A 26,829-nucleotide genomic window follows, 5' to 3' on the forward strand; every position below is an offset into this window, starting at 1 on the left:
TGTAGCACTGGGTTAGAGTCCCTGGGTTAGGTTCCCAAAATGTAGCGCTGGGTTAGAGTCCCTGGGTTAGAGTCCCAATTGTAGCGCTGGGTTAGAGTCCCTGGGTTAGAGTCCCAATTGTAGCACTGGGTTAGAGTCCCTGGGTTAGAGTCCCAATTGTAGCGCTGGGTTAGAGTCCCAATTGTAGCGCTGGGTTAGAGTCCCAAAATGTAGCGCTGGGTTAGAGTCCCTGGGTTAGAGTCCCGATTTTAATGCCGGGTTGGAGTCCCAATGAAAGTAGCCGTGTCTTCCTAAAAACGTATCTATATGCCCGGTTAGAGGCCGGAAGAAATAACACGGATTTAGGGTTAGAGTCCCGATGATTAACAGTGTCTATAAGGCCGTGAGTGTATGCCCGGTTAGAGGCCGGAAGAAACAACACACATTTTAGTATGTTAAGTTTAAACAAAAAGAGCGGAAAATTAAAACGAGCTCGAATATGTAGTCCAGGAAAATTAAGCCTGAGGTATTCGATTGTGATTTCCCATGTATGTGCACAATGAAAGAAAATATGTAGAGGGAGCCCTAATGTGTGTGAAAGTATGGGTGAATGAATTGGGATTTCCAAGACTGGTTCATTTAGGATGAATCAATTGAGTAAAATTAAAGAAAAGTTAGCGCTACAAGAGGTCAACATGCGAAAGGGAAAGACTGTGGGTGTGAAAGATTTGAATTGTTTGAACAACATAAAGAAACATTAGATGAGTGAAGCAGAAAATAAAGAAAAGATCGATCTTGCAACTGATATTTTTCCCAGTACTCTGTTTTCGAGCCAATCTCAGGGCCTGAGTCGCAGTCGAAGGGTTTCTGAGGACTGGACGCCACTTTACCCCACTCTGCCCCCGCACTACGACCAGCAGCAGCAGCAACAGCAACAGCAGCACCAGCACCAACAACAGCACCAGCACCAACAACAGCACCAGCACCAACAACAGCACCAGCACCAACAACAGCACCCGCCGATGTCACCCCTCCAGCTCCAGCTTCAGCAGCTCCCAACTCTACCCCTCACAACGCCGTTTTCGCCCACTAACTACCAGCGGGCAGTCTCGGGGCACGGCGCAGCAGCCCCGGCGGGGTCCTCCCACTCACATCAGGATGACAATCAAGGAGCATCGGGCTCATCAATTCAACATGTGACCAACGAAGTGAATAAAATGTCTCTGAGTGAGGACAGTGCTGGCAGGACTCTGAGAAGTGGCAGAACCTTCCAGGCTCCGATGATGGAATATCCAGGACCGCAAGGGACTCCCGCTTTGGTCTTACACCAGATGGACCAGGAAATGCGTGAAGCGATCAGAGACTGGCCGTCACCACACAGAGGTGGAGACGCGCTTGCAGCCGCATTCCAGGCTTTCTGTCGGGCATGGCGTCCCACAGGAGCAGAAATACAAAAACTTCTGCTGGTGCATCTGGGACCGGAGCAGTTGGCAAAGATAGCAGCAGAGGTGCACGCGGGACGTTTTGCCCCCTCCAAACTCCCTCTCTTTGTTTAAAATGCCAATTTTCTGCTAGATTTGCTCTCTATGAACTCCAAGGAAAAGATACCCGGCCGGGGGCAATTTTCGAAATAGGTGTCCAAGCTATGGCACGCCGGGGTCCAAATCCGGCCCCTGTTTTTTTTATTCATTTTTTTGCATTTTTGGGACATGGGGGACTTGTGGGACCCCACCAAGGACTGATTTTTGAACACTTTGAGGACTGCCACTGTGAAATGAACGCGGGATGGAGGCAAGAAGAAAGATGGACGTGGCCGTAACTATTGTTTCACGTGCGGAAAGGAAGGTCACTGGAGGCGAGACTGTCCTGAGAATAAACGGGATGGACAGCGGGACTATTGGGGCAGAGCGGATGGAGGCCAACTCAGAAACAATTCAGATTGACTGACCGGCTCGGGACCTGAGACAACGAAACAGATAAGTGTTGCACCCACACCCTCTCACGACAACACCATACTAACCGCTAACCGCAACGAAGACGCACTTGCTTTTACTGATACATTGCTGCTTGCTAAGGTGCAGGACAGAATTAGGGAATTAGAAGAGCGTGAACAGCCAATGATTGGGACGTATGCTTTTTGTGAGGACTTAGCCTATAAGAAAATGCCGATGATTGTGTGTGATGTGGGTGGAAGGTCATTGACGTTTCTTGTCGATTCTGGAGCGACAAACAGCGTAATTCAAACGAGTGAATTCTCTACAAAATTGAGTGGTAGAACTATGTTTTCCACTAGTGCGAGTGGGCAAACTGTCTAGAAAAGTTTTCAATACCAATTCGTTGTACATGGGCGACGGCTGATTGTACAATGACAACAAAACATTTGTTTTTAATGTCTGATCTTTGTCCAATCAATCTGTTGGGTCGTGATTTAATGTTAAAATGGGGTATCGGAATCACTCCGATGCCAGAAGGCCTCAAAGTGGAGAGGAATGCAAATGGGTCGAATTTTGTCTCATTGGAGGTGAATTGTCCGCTCTATATCTATCAGTGGTGGGTAACGACCACTGCTTTGCAGGATCTAGAGAGCACAATATCACCCTGTTTGAATCCAGTATCTGACAGAATTGAATCTGAAAGCATGTATTGTGTGTCACATGTTCGTGAAGGTCCGGACCAAGAATATGAAGCTTCATTCTATCATGGTTTGAATGATAGTTTGTTTATTAATGACGTCTATTTTGATGGATGCAAATGTGCAGTTGCAGTAAAATTAACTCCATCACAAGAAATATTGGATCATGTTGAAAATTCCAGTCCGCACATTCCGATAGCAGAAGCTAAATCTGATAATTGGCGGGATTTAAATCCTTTAATGCATGACTGTTTTTTGGCAAAGGATTGGCAACCGTGTGCACGCGGGAAAAAATGTATTCTATTCACAATCAGTTGATGCATATAGAATTAATTATGCGGCAAAAATTCATTTGCTACGTTCGGTGCAATTAGCATCTCCGACTGACGAAAAGTATGACGCACACCTGACTTTGACTGCGGTGACTTCTCCGACTGAGATTTCCTCCTTGTTGGCGCAAGTGCCGAGTTGTTTGTGGGCGAGGAACGACAGGCATGGGCTAATTCTGGTGCTGTTTTCCGGGATGGAGCCGGGTTTGGCCCTGACGCCTGAAGCTTTGTATGAATGTTGTCTGTCTATCTGTGTTGGCCCTGTGATGCGGTGGTGACTTGTCCAGGGTGTACACCGCCTTCCGCCCGATTGTAGCTGGGATAGGCACCAGCGCCCCCCGCGACCCCAAAGGGAATAAGCGGCAGAAAATGGATGGATGGATGGGAAGCCTTGTCTTCCTAAACGCTTGTTTGATTGTTATGTGAAATTGAGTGATGGGTTGGACCATGTGTCAACGGGAGGGATGTGTCCAACAGTACAGCAATTCTGGTTTACTAAGGGCTTTTACGCTTTCACAGAACATCTCTGTAAAAGTTGTTTGATTTGTGCTCAAAATAATCCAGGTAAATTTAGACCATTACCACAAGCAGCACACCCACCGCCTAGTAGGGCTTTTGAGCATGTCATGATGGATTTCATTGAACTTACACCCAGTGAAGGGAAAAAATATTGTCTAGTGATGTGTAAATGGTCCTTAGTGTGTGAATGTGAGTATGAATGTTGTCTGTGTATCTGTGTCGGCCCTGCGATGAGGTGGCGACTTGTCCAGGGTGTACCCCGCCTTCCGCCCGATTGTAGCTGAGATAGGCGTCAGCGCCCCCCGCGATCCCAAAAGGGAATAAGCGGTAGAAGATGGATGGGTGGATGGATGGTTGATATGTTTTCAAAATGGGTAGAAGCCTTCCCAGCGAAACATGCTTCTTCCGCTGCAGTGGCAAAAGCACTTTTAACTGAAATTGTGGCAAAGTGGGGCATTCCAAAGAAGTTATGGAGTGACAATGGTTCACATTTTGTAAATGAGGTGATACAGCAATTGTCTGATTATTTGCAAATTGATTTGAGAACTCATTGCAGCTACCATCACAATCCGGAGGTGCTGTTGAAAGAGAAAACGGAACAATTCAATTAAAACTTGCCAAATGTTGTGAAGAGACTAAGCTCAGCTGGCCTAAATGTTTGCGGATAGTTGTCATGTACATGCCTATGCAGGTGTGCACGCGTCATAACCTGTCACCTTTTGAGATTCTGTTTGCAGTCCCCCCTAATGTGGGGATAGGACCATCAGGACCGCCAATTGAGACGACCCTCTGTGAAGACGGACTGGTAAGATATTGTATATCTTTAACAAAGTGTTTTGCTAATATTCGAAGGCAAGTCTCTTTGGCTCTTCCGGGGCGAGCGGATCATCCTCTACACACCATTGTGCCGGGCGACTTCGTGCTTATCAAGAACTTCAGACGGAAGAGCTGGAAACAATGAGGCTGGCTCGGCCCGTTCCAAGTTCTCCTCGTCACCCACACTGCAGTGAAAGTGGAAGAACGGCCGACGTGGGTCCACGCTTCGCAATGCAAGGCGATTTCGGGCCCTGTAGCGGTGGCAGCAGAGGAGTGAGGAGCTGTAAAATCGCTTTTGGCTCCTACGGCAGGATCCGCGGCTGCAGAGACGAGGGTTACACACACCTCCCTCGCATCACATCTTTAGAGAAACACTACTAGTTTGCAGACACAGGTGAAGGCGCTGAGGGCCAAAATCACCAGGACAAATGTGTAGCGGACTCACATAATGTCTCAAACTGCTATGTCTGTACATATATGCCTATAGCGGCGTCCAATCCACATGTCACACCTAAGCCTGTAATGGAGGGTTATAGATATTTTCCCAGGATGTGTTATACCTTTTTGCAGCAAATCTGAATGATACGGTTAAAGCGCATACGGGGACACCTTTGTCTTCGCTTGAAGATCCGAAGTTAGATTTTTATGATCTGTGGTCCGATAATGATACGAATGTGCTTTTTGGTCCAGTTTATATTAGGCCGGGTATGAAATGTGCGTGTTATGCGGTATCTTGGAGCCTTAGAGAGCCGCCAGTGCAGATGGGACAAATTCCACTGATGTATTGTTTAAATGTGACTAGTTCATGCACTACATATCACGGTAACACTAGTTTGAACATTTCACAGGCTGCGCAAGGAGGGGGCTGTTCTCCCTATTTTACAGATCAAACTGGCACGCGGCCTCAGGAGGATGTTCTGTGGCTTTGTGGCTTTAACGTTTATGTTAGATTGCCATAGAATTGGATGGGCCGTTGTGCTATGATAACAGCTGCTGACCACTCTTACATTGTGTCAGCTGTTCCGAGTCATAGGGGTAAGCGTGAGTATGCACCCCATGATGCGATTTGGGGTACAAATGTGCCTGCAGATCTTGAACTTTGGACACCAGGAGAAAAGGTGGCATTGTCATTGTTTCCACAGCTGGGCGTGGGGAAACTCATGCTTAGAATGGAGATGCTGAATCATCGGTTTTCAGGTTTTGTAAATTGGACAGTTACTATTACGGAGGCGAGCAGAGTGGAAATGAAGGCGTTACGGGCAGTGACTTTGCAAAATCGTATAGTATTAGACCATTTGGTAGCGAGCGTCGGAGGAGTTTGTGCTCTGCTGAATTCATGGTGCTGTACGTACATTCCAGACAATACTGGAGATGATTCCGTCATTTCGCAGGGTATTCAGAATTTGACTTCTCTGCGAGACGCAATAGGAGAAGATGTTGTGGTGGATCCGTCCTGAGTAGCAAACTGGCGTTCGTGGATAATGCAACTTGGGACGATTATGCTAGTGGTCTTAGCTCTATTGTTGTCTTGTCAGTTTGTGTGATTCCGCTGATAAGATCACTAATTACGCGTATGATTTCGTCTACGTTCGTTCAGTTACACAGCCTTGGGACAAGGTGAGGTAGATTTCAAGGATGGAAATGAAGATCCGTTCTTTGAGATGTTACTTGATTATAATGTTGATTAGGTTGAGTATTTGTGTGGCGTTTTGTAATTTTATTTTTAATCATGTTATTACTTTCTAAGGGTTATTTGGTGTGTGTTTTTTTCACGACAGCAGAGGCAGCAGAAGTCCACAGGAGGGCGCACGTTGCCTCTTAATAAGTCTCGTCTCTCTCGCTCTCTCTCTTTTTCTCTCTCTTTCTCTCTCTCTCTCTCTCTCTCTTGCTCTCTCTCCCTCTCTCTCACTCACTCTCTCTCTCTCTCTCTCTCTCTGTCTAGCTCTTTGTCTCTCTCTTGCTCTCTCTTTCTTTCTCTCTCTCTCTCTCTCTCTATATATATATATATATTATATATATATATAAATATACATTTAATTTATACGTTAAACATGTATTTAATATTTATACACTAAACAAGTTTTTTTTAATAATTATATATTAAACAGTTGTTTAATTAATAATTATACACTGAACAAGTTTTTAATACTCGTATATTAAACAGTTGTTTAATTAATACTTATACACTAAACATGTAAAGGAGGAATTGGAAGTCTGGGACACTAAATAAGGCACACTTGGAAGTAATGAAGTTCTTTGTGTGTGCAGTTGCGGCAGAAGTCCACAGGAGGGCGCACGTTCCCTCTTAATAAGTCTGGTTCTTTCTCTCTCTCTCTCTCTTTATATACATATATATATATATATATATATAAATATATATATATATATATATATATATATTTATATATATATATATATATATATATATATATATATATATATATATATATATATATATGTCTTGATTGGATTATCCAGAGAATAGTGCTCGATACCGTGGTAGAGCGCAAAATCTCCTGATGATTGAGGGAACCCCTCATAAAACAGTTCTGTAGAGATGAAGTAGTCTTGTGATTTTTATCCCACACCTACATATATATATATATATATACATATATATATATATATATATATATATATATATATATATATATATATATATATATATATATATATATATATATATATATTTATACAATTTATACGCTAAACATGTATTTAATATTTATACACTAAATAAGTTTTTAATATTCATATATTAAAAAGTTGTTTAATTAGTAAAGGAGGAATTGGAAGTCTGGGACACTAAATAAGGCACACTTGGAAGTAATGAAGTTCTTTGTGTGTGCAGTTGCAGCAGAAGTCCACAGGAGGGCGCACGTTCCCTCTTAATAAGTCTGGTCTCTCTCTCTCTCTTTCTCTTTCTATTTCTCTCTTTCTCTTTTTTTCTCACTCTCTTTGTCCCTCTCACTCTCACTCTCTCTATGTATATATATGTCTATATAAATATATATTTAATTTATATGCTAAACGTGTATTTAATATTTATACACTAAACACGTTTTTAATATTCATATGTTAAACAGTTGTTTAATTAATACTTATACACTAAACATGTAAAGGAGGAATTGGAAGTCTGGGACACTAAATAAGGCACACTTGGAAGTAATGAAGTTCTTTGTGTGTGCAGTTGCAGCAGAAGTCCACAGGTGGGCGCACATTCCCTCTTAATAAGTCTGGTCCTCTCTCTCTCTCTCTGTCTCGTTATGTCTCTCTCTATCTCTCTCACTCTCTCTCTCTTTCTCGCTCTCTTTCTCTCTCTCTCTCTCTCTATATATACATATATATATATATATATATATATATATATATATATATATATATATATATATATATTTAATTTATACGCTGAACATGTATTTAATATTTATACACTAAATACGTTTTTAATATTCATATATCAAACAGTTGTTTAATTAATACTTATACACTAAACATGTAAAGGAGGAATTGGAAGTCTGGGACACTAAATAAGGCACACTTGGAAGTAATGAAGTTCTTTGTGTGTGCAGTTGCAGCAGAAGTCCACAGGAGGGCGCACGTTCCCTCTTCAAAAGTCTGGTGCCCCCTCCCCCCACATAAGTTATGTGTCTAGTTTTATCAGCCAGCCCTATTGGCCATTTTCCTACTTTTTTAACATCAGTCATGTGTCTATCATTATATATATTGTATTGTTTTACAGCCCAGCCCTATCGGCCTTTTTTCAAATGACTTTTTTAATTGGTTTCGATTTGATGTATTTTGCAATATATAGTGACATCGTTTAATCGCCCAGCCCTATCGGCTTTTTTCCATTTTTTCTATCTATGGGTCATGCTATTAAATTGATATATCGGTGTCAGCCAGCGATCCTTGGTCCGCTTCCGATGGTGCGGAGGCTTGGAGGCGTGTGTGGACTAATGGAGGGGGTGTTTCCACCAGGCGTGTATGGAGGCCTATTTCATTCAGGGGAGGAGCCAGAAATGATGACGTAAGAAGCCCCGTGACCGCTTCAGGAAGCAGTACAGATTTGCCGGGAAATTCGACAAGTGATAAACCGCCCAAGCTCCATCGAAAATGTTGTCTTTTGAGTCTTGTGGTCAGTTGGGAATATGGAGAGAGAATAAAAACAGTTTTTTAAATGCCACTAGAATCAAAGAAGGATGACAAACTGAATCAAAACAACAAACTTGATGTCCATTTCATAAACATCAGATTACTGATTGTTGTTGGTAACGTCAACAAAACTTTGATAGCACAAAGGTTGGTGCGTTGGCCTTTTATTCTACAAGACGTGAGTTCCATTCTTGGCAACGTCAGTTCCCAATTGTGTTTATCAATGGAAAACAATACACTTATTAAAGTAAAGCTTTCCGTATTAATTATTTTTAAGCAGCTACCAGAAATCCATAGCTGGATAAGGGAGAGGTTTTTGAAATAATAAAAAAAAGAATCACCTATAACCAAAAATAGAAATGAACTAAATCTCCTCTGTTCTGTACATCATTGTCCAAGTGACATTATATTGTCATCTTCCTCTTTATGCCATTTCCTCAAGGTGACAGAAAAACATGATACAACCTGCCTATCATGTGATTCTACCATGTTGGCAAAATACAAACACACAATATATTGACATATATAACACATAAAACATGGAATTAGAAGTGAACAGTACCCATCCCTACCAGCAAGTGTTGTTGTACTGGAAACTAATTTACAAACACAACTTCATCACACACAATACTCCACTATGGAATTGTTCTTATATTAAAATGAGAAACAAATCCATCTTTGAACAGCAATGGTTTGAAAAAGGCATTTGGTCACTGATGCACTTATTGAATGATAAAAATATTTTAATATTTGAAGATTTCATTAAGCACAACCTGCAAATAAAAAATATTACAAAATTTAAAAAGGCTTTCATTCAAAATATTCTAGTTACTGCATCTTTTTTTAATTCTTTACTATTTCTTCTTCTTATTATTTTCTCTGGAACAAAAAAATACTCATAACTTTAGTTTCCATTCTTTCTAAGGCAAAAGAGTTAATCACAGAAAAATAAAGATGGAATTGAGCACTTAAAATAATATTTTGTATGTTGTTTTGCAATTGAAGACAACACTTGTTGGTTCTGTGACTGTGAAACACAATAAACAGTTTATTTTAAGAATGTATGCAAAGTAAATCTCTGTGGGATGATGTACAATATTGGCTTTTGTCTGACACTCCAAACTTTGACTGATATTGATGTTGTTTTGGGGATGTTGAAAAAGAAAAAAAAAAAATACATGAAAAATGTTTAAAACACAATACTGGATTTATTTGATGTATCCACAAATGTAAATTTGTAAAAACAAAACCATCCTTTCACATTTATATTGCATAAAAGGTCTGGGGACATACATATAAAACAATCACAACACAATCAAATACAGAGTAATAAATGAAGTGGTCCAGAAGATGTTTCAGATGTGAACCAGTACATATGTATATCATATAAAGGTGATAATCTATGGGATTATTAACAATTACAAATAAAATATGTAATACTTCAATATTTCATATGAATCTGAAATTGCATGATGATATCTATCTATATATCTATATATCTATATATATATATATATATATATATATATATATATATATATATATATATATATATATACATATATGTATATATATATATATGTGTGTGTGTGTGTGTGTGTGTGTGTGTGCGCGTGTGTGTGTGTACATACACACAAAATGTTTTTTCCATGTAAAATAAGTCTCGTACTGTTTACTCAAATTGTTCTTTCTTTTTTTTTGAATACATTTACACATTGTTGCATATTAAGGCATGTGCTGGACTGAAAATAGCACTAATATAAAATATCTAATCTATAAATGTAGAAGCACATTAAGAATATTGTTACTCAAACAACAATGTCACCAGAGGTGGGTAGTAACGCGTTACATTTACTTGAGTAACTTTTGGGATAAATTGTACTTCTACGAGTAGTTTTTATGCAACATACTTTTACTTTTACTTGAGTATATTTATAGAGAAGAAACGCTACTTTTACTCTGTTCCATTTATCTACATTAAGCTCACTACTCGCTACTTTTTTTTATGGATCTATTAATGTTTATTTTGGTTAATGACAGAGCTTCAAAGTAGAATCCACGCATGCCTGCGTTTCACCAATCACATGCAGTCACTGGTGACCTTGGACCAATCAAACAGAGCCAGGCGGTCACATGACTGTGATACGTAAAACCCGACTTAAACGTGTTGACAAACTTATTGGGGTGTTACCATTTAGTGGTCAATTGTGCAGAATATGTACTGTACTGTGCAATCTAATAATAAAAGTTTCAATCAATCAATCAAAAGTTTAAAGGAAAAAATACACTTTTTATTTCAACCGTACTTCCCGTCAAAAGCCTAAAGACTGATCGCACAGTTCCTGTTTTCACAATAAAAGCGCCGCTCCATCGCGCCTGCATTAACAAAATAAGAGTCTCCGAAAGCCAGCGCAAACAAGCTAGCAAGCAACGGAGATTGCCGCCAATGTATTTCTTGTAAAGTGTATAAAAACAAATATAGAAGCTGGACAAATAAGATGCCAAAAACCAACGACTTTCATGTGGTATTAGACAGGAAGGAGGAACTTTTTTTCTCCTCCATTTGAAAACGTGGACGTCTGATTCCAATCAATGCAAGTCATCAGAATCAGGTAATACACCAACTTAGATTCTTGTCTTCATGAAAGATAGGAATCTATATGTTAAACATGCATGTATATTCATTAAAACACCTTTAACATGTCAACAAAAACGGCAAAATAAATAAATATAAATTATATACTGTATATATATATATACATGTGTGTGTATATATATATATATATATATATATATATATATATATATATATATATATATATATATATAAGGTAGATCACCTCGACTTGGTCATTTATTAAGTAATATATAAACGTTGAAAAACTTATTGGGGTGTTACCATTTAGTGGTCAATTGTACGGAATATGAACTGTACTGTGCAATCTACTAATAAAAGTTTCAATCAATCAATCAATCAATCAATCAATCAATCAATCAATCAATCAAATCAATGAATGCCTACTGAGCCTATGGTGCTGTTAAATTATTGTGGCTCAATGTGCCATTTTTTAATTTTATTTTAATGTACTATTATTTAATATATATTATTGTTTTAGTTGCTTAAGAGATATTCCTGGCTATGAATTTGCTCATTGCTATTTTTATGTTTTTGTGCATTATTTGTTGCCATAATCATTAAACAAACAGGTTACTCATCAGTTACTCAGTACTTGAGTAGTTTTTTCACAACATACTTTTTACTTTTACTCAAGTAAATATTTGGGTGACTACTCCTTGCTTTTACTTGAGTAATAAATCTCTAAAGTAATAGTACTCTTACTTGAGTAGAATTTCTGGCTACTCTACCCACCTCTACCCGTGAACACACACATCTGACTATCAGGTACTGTTAAACTCACTAAGACACTAGCAACACAATAGAAAGATAAGGGATTTCCCAGAATTATCCAAGTAAATGTGTTTAAAAACATCTGAATCCGTCCCAATGCAACCCCTTTTTTTTTTTTTAACTTATTTTTTTTTTTTCTTGTCCTTAGCTATCAATATACTCAAACACAAATCTTTCATCCTCGCTCAAACTAATGGGGAAATTGTCATTTTCTCGATCCGAATAGCTGTTTTTGTTGGAGGCTCCCATTAAAATCAATGTGAGGATGTGAGGAGCCATCAACATGTGACGTCATCGTCTGCGACTTCCGGTAGTGGCAAGGCTTTTCTGTTAGCGACCAAAAGTTGCGAACTTTATTGTGGATGTTCTCTACTAAATCCTTTCAGCAAAAATATGGCAATATCGCAAAATGATCAAGTATGACACATCGTTTAAATAAGAAAATCTCATTTCAGTAGGCCTTTAAACATATATACATATATATATATATATATATATATATATATATATATATGTATATATATATATATATATATATATATGTATATATATATATATATATATATATATATATATATATATATATATATATATATATATATATATATATACATATATATACATATATATATATACATATATATATATATATATATATACATATGGCATGGCGCAGTGGGAGAGTGGCCGTGCGCAACCCGAGGGTCACTGGTTCAAATCCCACCTAGTACCAACCTCGTCACGTCCGTTGTGTCCTGAGCAAGACATTTCACCCTTGCTCCTGATGGGTGCTGGTAGTCGCCTTGCATGGCAGCTCCCTCCATCAGTGTGTGAATGTGTGTGTGAGTGGGTAAATGTGGAAGTAGTGTCAAAGCGCTTTGAGTACCTTGAAGGTAGAAAAGCGCTATACAAGTACAACCCATTTATCATTTATATATATGTGTGTGTGTGAATAAAATCCTCCATATTGGCAGCCATAGTGATTCATTTATTCAGCGGAGCAATACCACTTGGATCTGACAAAAAAGTAAACACAAATGCTGTCTTCCTCGCTGATAAAACATGATAGCAACATGCATCTGCTAGCTCAGGATCGCCCCCACTTCTCAGTGTGGCGAGTTGGAGTACTACAAGAGGCACTCTAATACAGTGCTTAAATCTGTATTTTGATAATGATAACGATGATGATGATGTGTCCGTTCAAGTGAACAAATGGATCCACAAGGGACAACAACACTTTCCACAGACTACACACACACATAGTAAACATCAATCTTAGAAGCCCAGAACAATATATTTGAAGAAGACTTTAGGATTAAAAGTGAAGATGTGAGGTGAAATAAGTACAAATGCAGCAATAAAAACAAGCAACTCCACTCACGATGACTCTAAAGTTCAGTGATGTGTTGCTAACTTCAGCCTTTTTCTTCTTTGTTGATGTTTTGCTGTAGTTAACATCCATGATGTAACAATGCTGCTCATCTACCAGAGTCCACATTTTGATTCATTCATACTTTTAATTGGATAATAACATTAATAAAATGCAATGGAAAAAATGTGTGGAAAAAAACAAATGAAAATAATAAAATGTTGCTACATATATAATGTTTAATACATGCACACAACTTAAAAAGTAACTACAAGACAACATATAACCTACTCAGTGACTTAGTGGTTAGAGTGTCCGTCCTGAGATGAGTAGGTCGTGAGTTCAAATCCCGGCCAAGTCATACCAAAGACTGAGCATTAAGGGTTGGAATTGGGGGTTAAATCACCAAAAAATGATTCCCAGGCGCGGCACCGCTGCTGCCCACTGCTCCCCTCAGCTCCCAGGGATTGATCAAGGGGATGGGTCAAATGCTGAGGACAAATTTCACCACACCTAGTGTGTGTGTGACAATCATTGCTACTTTAACTTTAGAAGCCTACTGAAATGAGATTTCCTAATTTAAACGGGGATAGCAGGTGCATTTTATGTGTCATACTTGATCATTTCGCGATATTGCCATATTTTTGCTGAAAGGATTTAGTAGAGAACATCCACGATAAAGTAGGCAACTTTTGGTCGCTAATAAAAAAGCCCTGCCTTTACTGGAAGTATGTGCGCGTGATGTCACGAGTTGTAGGACTCCACACATATTCACATTGTTTTTAATGGGAGCCACCAGCAGTAACAACAATTCGGACCGAGAAAGCGACAATTTCCCCATTAATTTGAGCGAGGATGAAAGATTTGTGAATTAGGATATTGAAAGTAAAGGACTAGAAGAAAAAAAAAAAACACGTGACGGCTCCGGTAGACGGCAGTGTGAGCGTTTCAGATGTAATTAGACACATTTACTAGGATAATTGTGGAAGATCCCGTATCTGCTTATTGTTGTAATAGTGTTTTAGTGAGATTGTAAAAACATACCTCGAGGTCGGATGGCTGTGGTGAACACACTGTGTCTCAGAGAGAAGCCGAGGAGCCAAGCTCACAGCTGCAGCAGAACGACGAATAATCCAACGATTTCTCCGGTAAGATATATATCACAATTTCCCCATCCAAAATCATGCTGGTTGACGTAGAGAAAACATGTTCGCTTGACCGCTCTGTGTTAAAAACAAACAAAGAAACACCGGCTGTGTCTCGGTGCTAAAGACAGCTGCAATCCACCGCTTTCCACCAACAGCATTCTTCTTTATAATCTCCATTATTAAATGAACAAATTGCAAAGGATTCAGCAACACAGATGTCCAAAATACTTTGTAATTGCACGATGAAAAGAGACGACTTTTAGCCGTGTTTGGTGCTACGCTAACATGTCCCCTCCAACAGGTGACGTCACGCGTATGCGTCATCATTCCGCGACGTTTTTAACAAGTAACTCGAGAGAAATTTAAAGGGTAACATTATCACAATTTCAGAAGGGTTAAAACCAATAAAAAACAGTTCCCAGTGGTTTATTTTATTTTTGGAAGTTTTTTTCAAAATGCTATCCATCATGGATTATCCCGAAAAAAGGCTTTAAAGTGCCTGATTTTTGCTATCTGTAAATCCACCCGTCCATTTTCCTGTGACGTCACATAGTGACGCCAATACAAACAAACATGGCGGATAGAACAGCAAGATATAGCGACATTAGCACGGATTCAGACGTGGATTTCAGCAGATTCAACAGATTACGAATGTTTTGAAACGGATGGTTGGAGTGTGGAGGCAGATAGCGAAAACGAAATTGAAGAAGAAACTGAAGCTATTGAGCGAATAGCTATTGAAGCTATTCGGCGATCGCCTTCTAACCAACGATTGCATCTTTTGACCACAGGAGCAACTTAAATCCATCGATTGGTAAGTGTTTGTTTAGCATAACATGTGGGTGGAGGGAAAGGCTGGAGGCAAATATAGCTACAAATGTACATACAGCTAGCCTAAATAGCATGTTAACATCGATTAGCTACCAGTCATGCTGTGACCAAATATGTCTGATTAGCACATAAGTCAATAACATCAACAAAACTCACCTTTGGGATTTCGTAGACTTTATCGTTGGAAATGCATCTGCTTTGAGTGTCGCAGGATATCCACACATCTCTGCGCCATCTGTCGTAGCATAGCTGTCGTCGGTAAAATGTGCAGAACAAACAAGGGACTTTCGCATCTTTTGACCTTTGGTGTACTTGAATCCGTCGATTGGTATGTGTTTGTTTGACATTAAATGTGGGTGGAGGGAAAGGCTGGATGCAAATATAGTTGCAAATGAGGCATAACGATGCAATATGTACATACAGCTAGCCTAAATAGCATGTTAGCATCGATTAGCACGCCATGCTAATCGATGCACACGCCACGTAAGTCAACTTTAATCCGTCCCTGTTCGTGTTGTTACACCCTCCAACAACACACCGACGAGGCATGATGTCTCCGAGGGACGGAAAACATTAGAAAAAACAAAAAATAACAGAGCTGATTTGACTTGGTGTGTGTAATGTGTTTGAGAAAATAGTGGATTGCTTCCCATTGTAACGTCACAGGTGAAAGGTCATCGCTCCGACAGCGAACAATTGAAAGGCGTTTAAATCGCCAAATTCACCCTTTTGGAGTTCCGAAATGGGTTAAAAAAACATATGGTCTTTTTTCTGCAACATCAAGGTATATATTGACTCTTACATAGGTCTGCTGATAATGTTCCCCTTTAAAATTGCAATTTAGTAAAGTAAAAAGGCCGTATTGGCATGTGTTGCAATGTTAATATTTCATCAGACTGCGTGGTCGGTAGTAGTGGCTTTCAGTAGGCCTTTAAATTTAACAGTAGAAGATGAGAGGCACTACATACAACATCAAATATACATTCATATTAATCATGCTGTGTTTTTAAAGTACATTTAGCACAATCACTAAGTGTTTTTAAATCCCTGCAGCTTCCATGACTGTTACACACTCTTGTTTACTGACCTGATAACTTATGCCACAACATCTTATCACAAACAGTGCAACTAAATGGTTTTTCTCCAGTGTGTTCTCATGTGTGTGGTCATGACAAGCTTTGTGGAGAAATGCTTCTTACAAACAGGGCAAGTCAAAGGTTTCTCTCCAGTATGTGTTCTCATGTGTGAGGACATGTTAGACTTTGTGGAGAAACTCTTCTTACAAACAGAACAAGTAAAAGGTTTCTCTCCAGTGTGTGTTCTCATGTGTATGGAGATGTCAGGCTTTCTGGAGAAACACTTCTTACAAACAGAGCAAGTAAAAGGTTTCTCTCCAGTATGTGTTCTCATGTGTGTGATCATATGTTGCGTTGTGGAGAAACGCTTCTTACAAACAGAGCAAGTCAAAGGTTTCTCTCCAGTATGTGTTCTCATGTGTGTGGACATGTTAGACTTTGTGGAGAAACTCTTCTTACAAACAGAACAAGTAAAAGGTTTCTCTCCAGTGTGTGTTCTCATGTGTATGGAGATGTCAGGCTTTCTGGAGAAACACTTCTTACAAACAGAGCAAGTAAAAGGTTTCTCTCCAGTATGCGTTCTCATGTGTGAGGACATGTTAGACTTTCTGGAGAAATTCTTCTTACAAACAGAGCAAGTAAAAGGTTTCTCTCCAGTGTGTGTTCTCATGTGTATGGAGATGTCAGGCTTTCTGGAGAAACACTTCTTACAAACAGAGCAAGTAAAAGGTTTCTCTCCAGTATGGGTTCTCATGTGTGTGACCATATGTTGCTTTGTGGAGAAACGCTTCTTACAAACAGAGCAAGTCAAAGGTTTCTCTCCAGTATGTGTTCTCATGTGTGAGGACATGTTAGACTTTCTGGAGAAATTCTTCTTACAAACAGAGTAAGTAAAAGGTTTCTCTCCAGTGTGTGTTCTCATGTGTCTGGTCATGGCAGGCTTAATGGAAAAACTCTTCTTACAAACAGAGCAAGTAAAAGGTTTCTCTCCAGTATGTATTCTCATGTGTATTTTAATATAATTCTTGTGTCTAAATGATTTCCCACATTCAGAGCAGTCCAAGTGTTTGTTGTTAGTGTGATGTCTCGTATCACCTTTGGAGTCATTTTTACTCTTCAAGGGTTGTTGGATGTGATCACTGTGATCAGAAGAGTCTGACATCATGTGGTCAATGTCTGACAGAGGAGCAAAGATGCTGTCTGGTTCTGACTTTGTATCTTCACAATGCTCTCCATCAGCTTCTGTGATGTGTTGACTTACAAGCTCCGCCCCTCTGTTCTCCTCACTTTGACTGTGATGAAGCTGTAAGGACTGAGCTTCATCTTCATCATGAAGCTGCTCCTCTTTAATGTGGGAGGGGGCCTGTAGCTCCTTCTGTCCCACACTGGAGGTCCACTCTTGCTGCTTGGAGGGGATCTCTTCATGACTCTCTGCTGACACCTGCTGGACGTCTGCAGAACATAAAACACAAATGAGGTGTTACTGTATTGAAGTTTGCAGTATTCAAACTATTCACATGTGAGCTAGGCCAAACAGACAGTGATGGGCAAGCGACCTGGAAAATGTATTAAGCTAAGCTACAAGTTACTCTCAATTAAATGTAGCTAAGCTATCCTCAGAGAATTGTAGCAAGCTACACTACACGCTACACTGCAAAAGCAGCATAAAAATACCCATCATCTCAAACAGGTAAATTCCCAAACAAAATGAAAATAGCTAAAATTGCACCAATTTATCAGACTGGAGACAAACACCAATTTACAAATTATAGACCTGTTTCTTTACTTCCACAATTTTGTAAAATCATTGAAAAACTGTCGGATTAGAGAGTTTTACAAACAAACATAAAATATTAGATGAGAACCAATATGGATACAGAGCTAATATTTCAACTTCGATGGCTGTAATAGAAATGACAGAAGAAATGACCAATGCAATAGATAGTAAAAAAAAAAAAATGCGGCAGCAGTGTTTATTGATCCAACTAAAGCATTTGACACTATTAATCATAATATTCTAATCAAAAAACTATACTGGTATGGCATCAGAGGGTTGGTCTTAAACTGGATTCGAAGATATTTAACCAACAGGAAACAATACGTGAAGCTAGACGAACACACTTCTACAACACTAAATATATCCTGTGGTGTACCTAAGGCAGGGGTGCCCACACTTTTTCTGCAGGCGAGCTACTTTTCAATTGACCAACTCGAGGGGATCTACCTCATTTATATATATCATTTATATTTATTTATTTATGAAAGAGACATTTTTGTAAACAAGTTAAATGTGTTTAATGATAATACAAGCATGTGTAACACATATAGATGTCTTTCTTTCACAAAGACAAGAATATAAGTTGGTGTATTACCTGATTCTGATGACTTGCATTGATTGGAATCAGACAGTAATGATGATAACGCCCACATTTTCAAATGGAGGAGAAAAAAAGTTGTCCTTTCTGTCCAATACCACATGAAAGTAGTTGGTTTTTGGCATCTAATTCATCCAGCTTCCATACACTTTACAAGAAAAACATTGGCGGCAAATTCCGTAGCTTGCTTGATTGACATTCACGGCACCCGAGGGTCTTGTGAGATGACGCTGGCTGCTGCCAGTTCATTATTATGAAAAAATGACAGAGAGGAAGGCGAGAAACACTTTTTATTTCAACAGACTTTGGCGCCGTCCCTTCCGTCAAAACTCTAAAGGCCGACTGCACATTTCCTATCTTCACAATAAAAGCCCTGCTTCATGCTGCCTGCGCTAACAAAATAAGAGTCTCGGAAAGCTGGCGTGCACAAGTGATGTGCACGCCAGCTTTCTGAGGGATCGCTTGTGCACGCCAGTTTTCCGAGACTCTGTATTTAGTTAGCGCAGGCAGCATGAAGCAGGGCTTTTATTGTGAAGATAGGAAATGTGCAGTCGGCCTTTAGAGTTTTGACGGAAGGTACGGCGCGAGAGTCTGTTGAAATAAAAAGTGTTTCTCACCTTCCTCTTGGTCATATTTTCATAATAATGATCTTGCAGCAGCCAGCGTCATCTCACAAGACCCTCCGGTACCGTGAATGTCATTTAAGTGACGTCTTGGTGAAGATTGATGATCACTCATTTTTAGGTTTATCTTTTTTAAAAGCCTGGCTGGAGATCGACTGACACACCCCCCGCGGTCGACTGGTAGCTCGCGATTGACGTAATGGGCACCCCTGATCTAAGGGATCAAAACTAGGACCAACATGGTTCAAGCTTTATATAAATGACATTTTTAAAGTTATAAAATATTTAAAATTTGTATTATTTGCGGATGATACAACAGTGTTTTGTTCAGGAGAGAACACACAGAAGATAATACAAATAATAACAGATGAAATGAACAAATTAAAAAGATGGTTTGACAAAAACAGACTATCTTTGAATTTCGGTAAAACTAAAATAATGCTATTTGGTAAAAGTAGAAAAGAAGTGTCGAACACAAATACAAATAGACGGAATAGAAATTGAAAGAGTAAATGAAACCAAATTTCTAGGTATAATGATTGATGATAAAATGAACTGAAAATCTCATGTAAAAAATTTACAACATAAAGTAGCAAGAAACACGGCAATAATGAATGAAGCAAAACATGTTCTGGACCAAAAATCAGTTTATATTCTCTACTGCTCACTAGTGATACCATATCTGAGTTATTGTGCAGAAAAATGGGGAAATAACTGCAAAAGTACACTTCATTCATTAACTGTGTTACAAAAAAGATCAGTTAGAATAATACATCATGTTGGATATAGACAACATACAAACCCTTTATTTATTGAATCAAAGATACTGAAATTCCACCACATAGTGAAATTGCAAACAACTAAAATTATACACAAAGCAAACTATAACCTGCTAGCCAAGAATGTACAACAATTTTTCTCAAAAAAAAGAGGAGGAATATAATCTTAGAGAAAAATGTAATTTAAAACATTTGTATGCACGTACAACACTTAAGACCTTCAGTATATCAGTATGTGGAATTAAATGATGGGATGCATTAAGCAAAGCAATCAAACAATGTACTAATATCATCCACTTCAAGAAACTCTTCAAACTTCAAGTCTTTACAAAGTAGAAAGAAAAAGAACCATGATAATAAACATTCTGAATTTATGTCATCCATCCATTCATTTTCTAGATGTTCTTACTCATCTCACCATATGAAATGGAACTTACTTCACTGAGAGTTATTTATTTATTTTTATTGTGATTACTTATGGAGTATATTGTCAATAAATTAAGAACTGGAAGTGAACAAAAGTTTTAGCAACTGTTATGTAAAAGAATCAATCATCAATCAATCAATGTTTATTTATATAGCCCCAAATCACAAATGTCTCAAAGGACTGCACAAATCATTACGACTACAACATCCTCGGAAGAACCCACAAAAGGGCAAGGAAAACTCACACCCAGTGGGCAGGGAGAATTCACATTCAGTGGGACGCCAGCGACAATGCTGACTATGAGAAACCTTGGAGAGGACCTCAGATGTGGGCAACCCCCCCCCTCTAGGGGACCGAAAGCAATGGATGTGGAGCGGGTCTAACATGATGCTGTGAAAGTTCAATCCATAGTGGCTCCAACACAGCCGCGAGAGTTCAGTTCAAGCGGATCCAAGACAGCAGCGAGAGTCCAGTCCACAGGAAACCATCCCAAGCGGATCAGCAGCGTAGAGATGTCCCCAACCGATACAGGCGAGCGGTCCATCCTGGGTCCCGACGAGCGGTCCATGCTGGGTCTCGACTCTGGACAGCCAGTACTTCATCCATGGTCATCGGACCGGACCCCCTCCACAAGGGAGGGGGGGGACATAGGAGAAAGAAAAGAAGCGGCAGATCAACTGGTCTAAAAAGGAGGTCTATTTAAAGGCTAGAGTATACAGATGAGTTTTAAGGTGAGACTTAAATGCTTCTACTGAGGTAGCATCTCGAACTGTTACCGGGAGGGCATTCCAGAGTACTGGAGCCCGAACGGAAAACGCTCTAAAGCCCGCAGACTTTTTTTGGGCTCTAGGAATCACTAATAAGCCAGAGTCTTTTGAACGCAGATTTCTTGCCAGGACATATGGTACAATACAATCGGCAAGATAGGATGGAGCTAGACCGTGTAGTATTTTATACGTAAGTAGTAAAACCTTAAAGTCACATCTTAAGTGCACAGGAAGCCAGTGCAGGTGAGCCAGTATAGGTATATGTGTATGTATATATGTATATAAAGGTATATACAGTACAGGCGTAATGTGATCAAACTTTCTTGTTCTTGTCAAAAGTCTAGCAGCCGCATTTTGTACCAACTGTAATCTTTTAATGCTAGACATGGGGAGACCCGAAAATAATACGTTACAGTAATCGAGACGAGACGTAACAAACGCATGGATAATGATCTCAGCGTCTTTAGTGGACAGAATGGAGCGAATTTTAGCGATATTACGGAGATGAAAGAAGGCCGTTTTAGTAACGCTTTTAATGTGTGCCTCAAAGGAGAGAGTTGGGTCGAAGATAATACCCAGATTTTTTACCGAGTCACCTTGTTTTATTATTTGGTTGTCAAATGTTAAAGTTGTATTATTAAATAGAGGTCGGTGTCTAGCAGGACCGATAATCAGCATTTCCGTTTTTTTGGCGTTGAGTTGCAAAAAGTTAGCGGACATCCATTGTTTAATTTCATTAAGACACGCCTCCAGCTGACTACAATCCGGCGTGTTGGTCAGCTTTAGGGGCATGTAGATGCTGAAGAGTACAGGGCCAAGGACCGAACCCTGGGGAACTCCACACGTTACCTTAACATAGTCCGAGGTCACATTGTTATGGGAGACGCACTGCATCCTATCAGTAAGATAAGAGTTAAACCATGTCAGGGCTGAGTCTGACATACCAATTTGTGTTTTGATACGCTCTAATAAAATATTATGATCGACGGTATCGAAAGCAGCGCTAAGATCGAGGAGCAGCAACATAGATGACGCATCAGAATCCATCGTTAGCAATAGATCATTAGTCAATTTTGCGAGGGCTGTCTCAGTCGAGTGATTTGCCGTGAAACCGGATTGAAAGGTTTCACATAGATTTTTAAAAGCTAAGTGTTCATTTAGCTGCTCTGCAACAATTTTTTCGAGGATTTTCGAAATAAAGGGAAGGTGAGACACCGGTCGGTAGTTTACCATGAGGTCAGGATTGAGGTTAGGTCTTTTAAGGAGAGGATGAATAACCGCTTTTTTGAATGCTAGGGGAACAGTGCCCGAGGAAAGTGATAAGTTTATAATATTTAGCACTGATGGACCTAATAATACAAAAAGCTCCTTGATAAGTTTCCCAGGAAGTGGGTCAAGTAAACATGTTGTTTGTTTTATTCCATTTACACGTTGTAACAATCCTTCTAATGTTATTTCATCAAAACGAGAGAAACTATTTTGGAGGGCAGTATCCGCCGTATATACAATCGTATCTGTGTTACTATAACCCAGTTGTAGCTGAGACGCATTGTCTTTAATCTCCTTTCTAATAAGTTCAATTTTCTTATTAAAGAACTTCATAAAGTCATCTGCCGAATGGGTGGAGCTACTGGAAGGAGTCCCTTGTTGGGTTAGCGATGCTACTGTACTAAACAAAAATTTTGGATCGTGTTTATTAATGCGGATGAGATTTGAGTAATAATTAGTTTTAGCTAAGGTAAGCATGCGTTTATAAGTTATTAAACTATCACTCCATGCTTGATGGTGCACCTCAAGTTTAGTCGTGCGCCATTTGCGTTCCAGCTTTCTACATAATAATTTCTGAGCTCTAGTTTCTTCAGTAAACCATGGCGTACGCCTTTTTGGAGCCTTTTTTAACTTCAGCGGTGCTATGTTATCAATGGTTTCGCGCAGGGCGTTGTTAAAGTTGTTAGTGAGGTTATCAATAGAGCCCACAACTTTGGGAACGGTGCCATTACCGAGGGCAGTAGATCAGCAAGAGTCGTCGTTGTGGCAGCATTAATGTTGCGGCTGCTATAGCAGTTTTTATTATTATTAGCTTGCCGAACATGAGTCTGAACTTCGAATTTTATAAGGTAATGATCGGACATTACTTTAGTATACGGGAGTATCATAACTTTGGAAATGGTGATACCTCTGACAAGCACTAGGTCTATCGTATTACCGCTGCGATGCGTCGGTTCATTTATTATTTGTGTAAGACCACAGCTATCAATTATAGTCTGGAGCGCCACGCACGGTGGGTCCAATGGGGTATTCATATGGATATTAAAGTCCCTCATTATAATTATATTATCGGCGTGTGTCACTAAATCAGCAACAAACTCTGAGAATTCACTAATAAAGTCCGAATAGGGCCCTGGGGGGCGGTAGATAACGGCCAGGCACAGAGGCAGAGGTGTGGCAGACTTCATAGAAAGCAAATCAAACGATTTATATTTATTATTTAAGTTAGGACTAAAGTTAAAGTTTTCGTTGTATATTAGTGCGACCCCCCGACCCCTTTTAAGGGGACGGGCAATATGCGCATTCGTATAGTTAGGTACACTCTGAGAGTTCAGAGTGTACCAAACAAAACAGGAAACGTCCTGACCTCAATTTTGTGTACAAGGCCTCATTTCTGAGAGTACAGAGTGTACCAAACAAAACAGGAAACGTCCTGACCTCAATTTAACTCAGTGTGCCAAACACTGCACATACAGGAAACAGATACTTGAGCAACAACGAGCATAACAGGAAACCAAGAGTAGTTCAGCATAATTATTCCTAGACACGAGACACATAGCAACAGTCGTCAGTCAGTAGACTGACCAATCAGATAACTACTGGCACAGTGTATATAAGCTGCTGTACAACAAACTCTCAGACAGATCGCTTTGGGTTTTACTGGTACTACTGTTCAAGTGTACTATACGATCTCCACTCTCTGCAGACTGCGTTCAATAAAATACTTCTACTTGACTCAACTCCTGCCTCCTCAAATTGTGTTCCTGCTCCTGGCCCGGGTGAGACGGCACAAAAAGTGTCTCTCAACATGACCAAGCCCCAACAAGTTTTACTCTAACAAGAGGAAGGCGTGCTTAGGCAAGATTTGTTTTGTTTCACCTTTTTCCTCACCCACTTTGTTCTGATTGAATGTCCCGAGTATACCAACAGACACAACTACCAGTTATATATTCACAATAATAAAAAAGAAAAAAAATGCATGTTCCAGTTAGTAGATATTTATTTTAAATGCAAAAAAACACTCCCGAAGAAATTGCACTGAATTTTGTTTCAGTTCAATTAACAAAAAACAACGAGCTAGCCAGGAGTTGAACCTAGAATTTTCTGGTCCGTAGTCAGACATGTTATCCATTGCACCACTAGCTCCGTGCCCTGTAATTTCGTACAAGTTGTATATTGTAAACATCTTAGGCCAAAGGAACACACAGTTTACATGAGGCTTACTACCAAAACAGGGCTTTACTGACTGCTTATGTTGGACTTTAAAATCTAGTGACCTTCTATTTGTTGCAGCCTGGGCCTTCACCAGCTCTACCTGTTGCAGCTAACCTCCACTAAAAATTAAAACAAAATGCTTCTGGCAATATTTTGGGGAGCATCCAAGTTAAATGCAGCTCAGAGTTGGCAACTTTGGGAGAGGAGCTTCTTTTTTGGTCAAAACCTTCTTTGTTGATGACGATGTGAAACTGGCCTATCTGTCAAAAATGAGCTTTGGGTTCAAGCACTTGGGGAGCTTGAACTTTGACAGTTCCCAGCTTGTCACTGAACATGCTGACTAATTCACTTTCACCTGAGATTGCCAATATGGATGTTATCTCAGATGTTGGACATATCAGCATATCAAAGGTCCTGGGTAGCTCAGTCGGCAGAGCATCAGACTTTTAATCTGAGGGTCCAGGGTTCAAGTCCCTGTTCAGGCAGCTGATGCTAACCTCCTTACATTTCTCAAAAGACATCCCTTTGCCCCCCTGCAGCAGTCCTTGTAATCTATATTTGATTTAAATAGTTTTCAACAGCGATTGTTTTTTTCTCTATTTCATTTGAAACACTGAAACTAAAAACCTCCCTTATATCAACTTTACTTCAGGTGGCAGAGCGTTTATCTGAAGGATTAAAAAAATTGCTTTAAACTCAAAATGTTAGACAGTGTATCTGTATGAAAAAGTTGTGGTTAATATTTTGCTGTAGGTGTGTTAGATGCACCTTCACCTCACACTGAGCTCAGCTTTATTACTCTCAGTTTCAAGTTATACAGTCCAAGACAAACCCTTAAGGCAACAAATTTGTGTTTGAAACAGCCCGATGGAAGGCTCAGTTAAAGACCGTTAAACCACGTAACGGTTGTCCAAATTACAAATGGAGGAAATGTTTGTAACAACTGATACTAGGACTCCACCAGCAAGGCTGGCAGGCCAGGGAGACCATTTCAGTATTGTAAGAGCCACAGAAGGCTTATTAACAATAGCTACCATTTTAGAAGCACACATACTTATGCTGAAACCCAGGATCGATCCAGGGAGCATTGGATCTCAGTCTGACGCTCTCCCAACTGAGCTATTTCATCTATACAACACCTTCTTGGGTTTACTTATTCAAATGTAACCAAGGTCTGCCCTATTGGTGACTTTTGAGGGGTGGAAGGAGGTCTTTCCAAGGGGTCTCAAAGCCTAGTATTGGTCAGCAGAACAGGTACTTGAATCCCGGAAGCTCAAAAAGAATGTCTTACGCTCCATGACTGAGCATTTCAGGGTCTCTAAAAAATGTACCAAAATGCTTCTGAAGAATGTTTTACTACCGAAAATGTTATGATTACTGCAAACATTTGGCAGATTTTTCAGAAATGTTCAAAAGTTCTTAGCAGGCTAATAAATAAGTCTTCAAGTGTAGATGAAAAATGCTGAAAAGAAAAGCAGTTTAAGCGTCATGACCCGGAATTGAACCAGGGTTGCTGTGACCACAACACAGAGTACTAACCACTATACCACCACGGCTGTTCCTACTCACCTTGATTGATAATGTGTTTGCTCTCCTGATGTCTAATGTTAAACCATCTGCTCAAGCCACATTCTGTTTGAACGACATCATGGAAGAGAATCTCAATCAGTGTGCTAATACTTGATGTTCTGGGGAAATATTTAGGTTTTACTCCATTGTGGTGTAAAGAACAACTGCTAAGATGTAAAATAGTCACATTTATATTGTTGTGCTCACCTTTTTCCTCACCCACTTTATTCTGATTGAATGCCCCGAATATAAGAACAGATACAACTACCAGTTATACATTCGCAATAATAAAGAGAAAAAAAACACGTTTCAGTTAGTAGATTTAAAAAAAAAAAAAAAAGCAAAATAACTTCCCCCCAAAATTGTACAGAATACTGTTTCAGTTGAGTTAACAAACAACAGCACGCTGGCTAGGAGTTGAACCTAGAATCTTCTAGTCCGTAGTGAGACACATAATCCATTGCATCACTATCCCTACAGAAAGAAACATCTTACTGTAGGACAGGTTGTGTTTCGTAAATATCTTACGCCAAAACAACACAC

The 26,829-nt window shown here is 39.5% G+C and overlaps 1 protein-coding gene and 1 non-coding gene across 2 annotated transcripts in view; both read left to right on the forward strand.

Moving 5' to 3' along the window:
• The window catches only part of LOC133547110 (zinc finger protein OZF-like), a 116,176-nt gene that overhangs the window by 46,098 nt on the left and 43,249 nt on the right, over positions 1 to 26,829 (forward strand). The window lies entirely within an intron of this gene.
• trnak-uuu (transfer RNA lysine (anticodon UUU)) lies at positions 25,130 to 25,202 on the forward strand. The gene has a single exon. It is a non-coding gene; the product is annotated as a tRNA-Lys (tRNA).

The sequence above is a fragment of the Nerophis ophidion genome, unplaced genomic scaffold (genome assembly GCF_033978795.1).
Source record: "Nerophis ophidion isolate RoL-2023_Sa unplaced genomic scaffold, RoL_Noph_v1.0 HiC_scaffold_62, whole genome shotgun sequence".
In the NCBI taxonomy this organism is placed as follows: domain Eukaryota; kingdom Metazoa; phylum Chordata; class Actinopteri; order Syngnathiformes; family Syngnathidae; genus Nerophis; species Nerophis ophidion.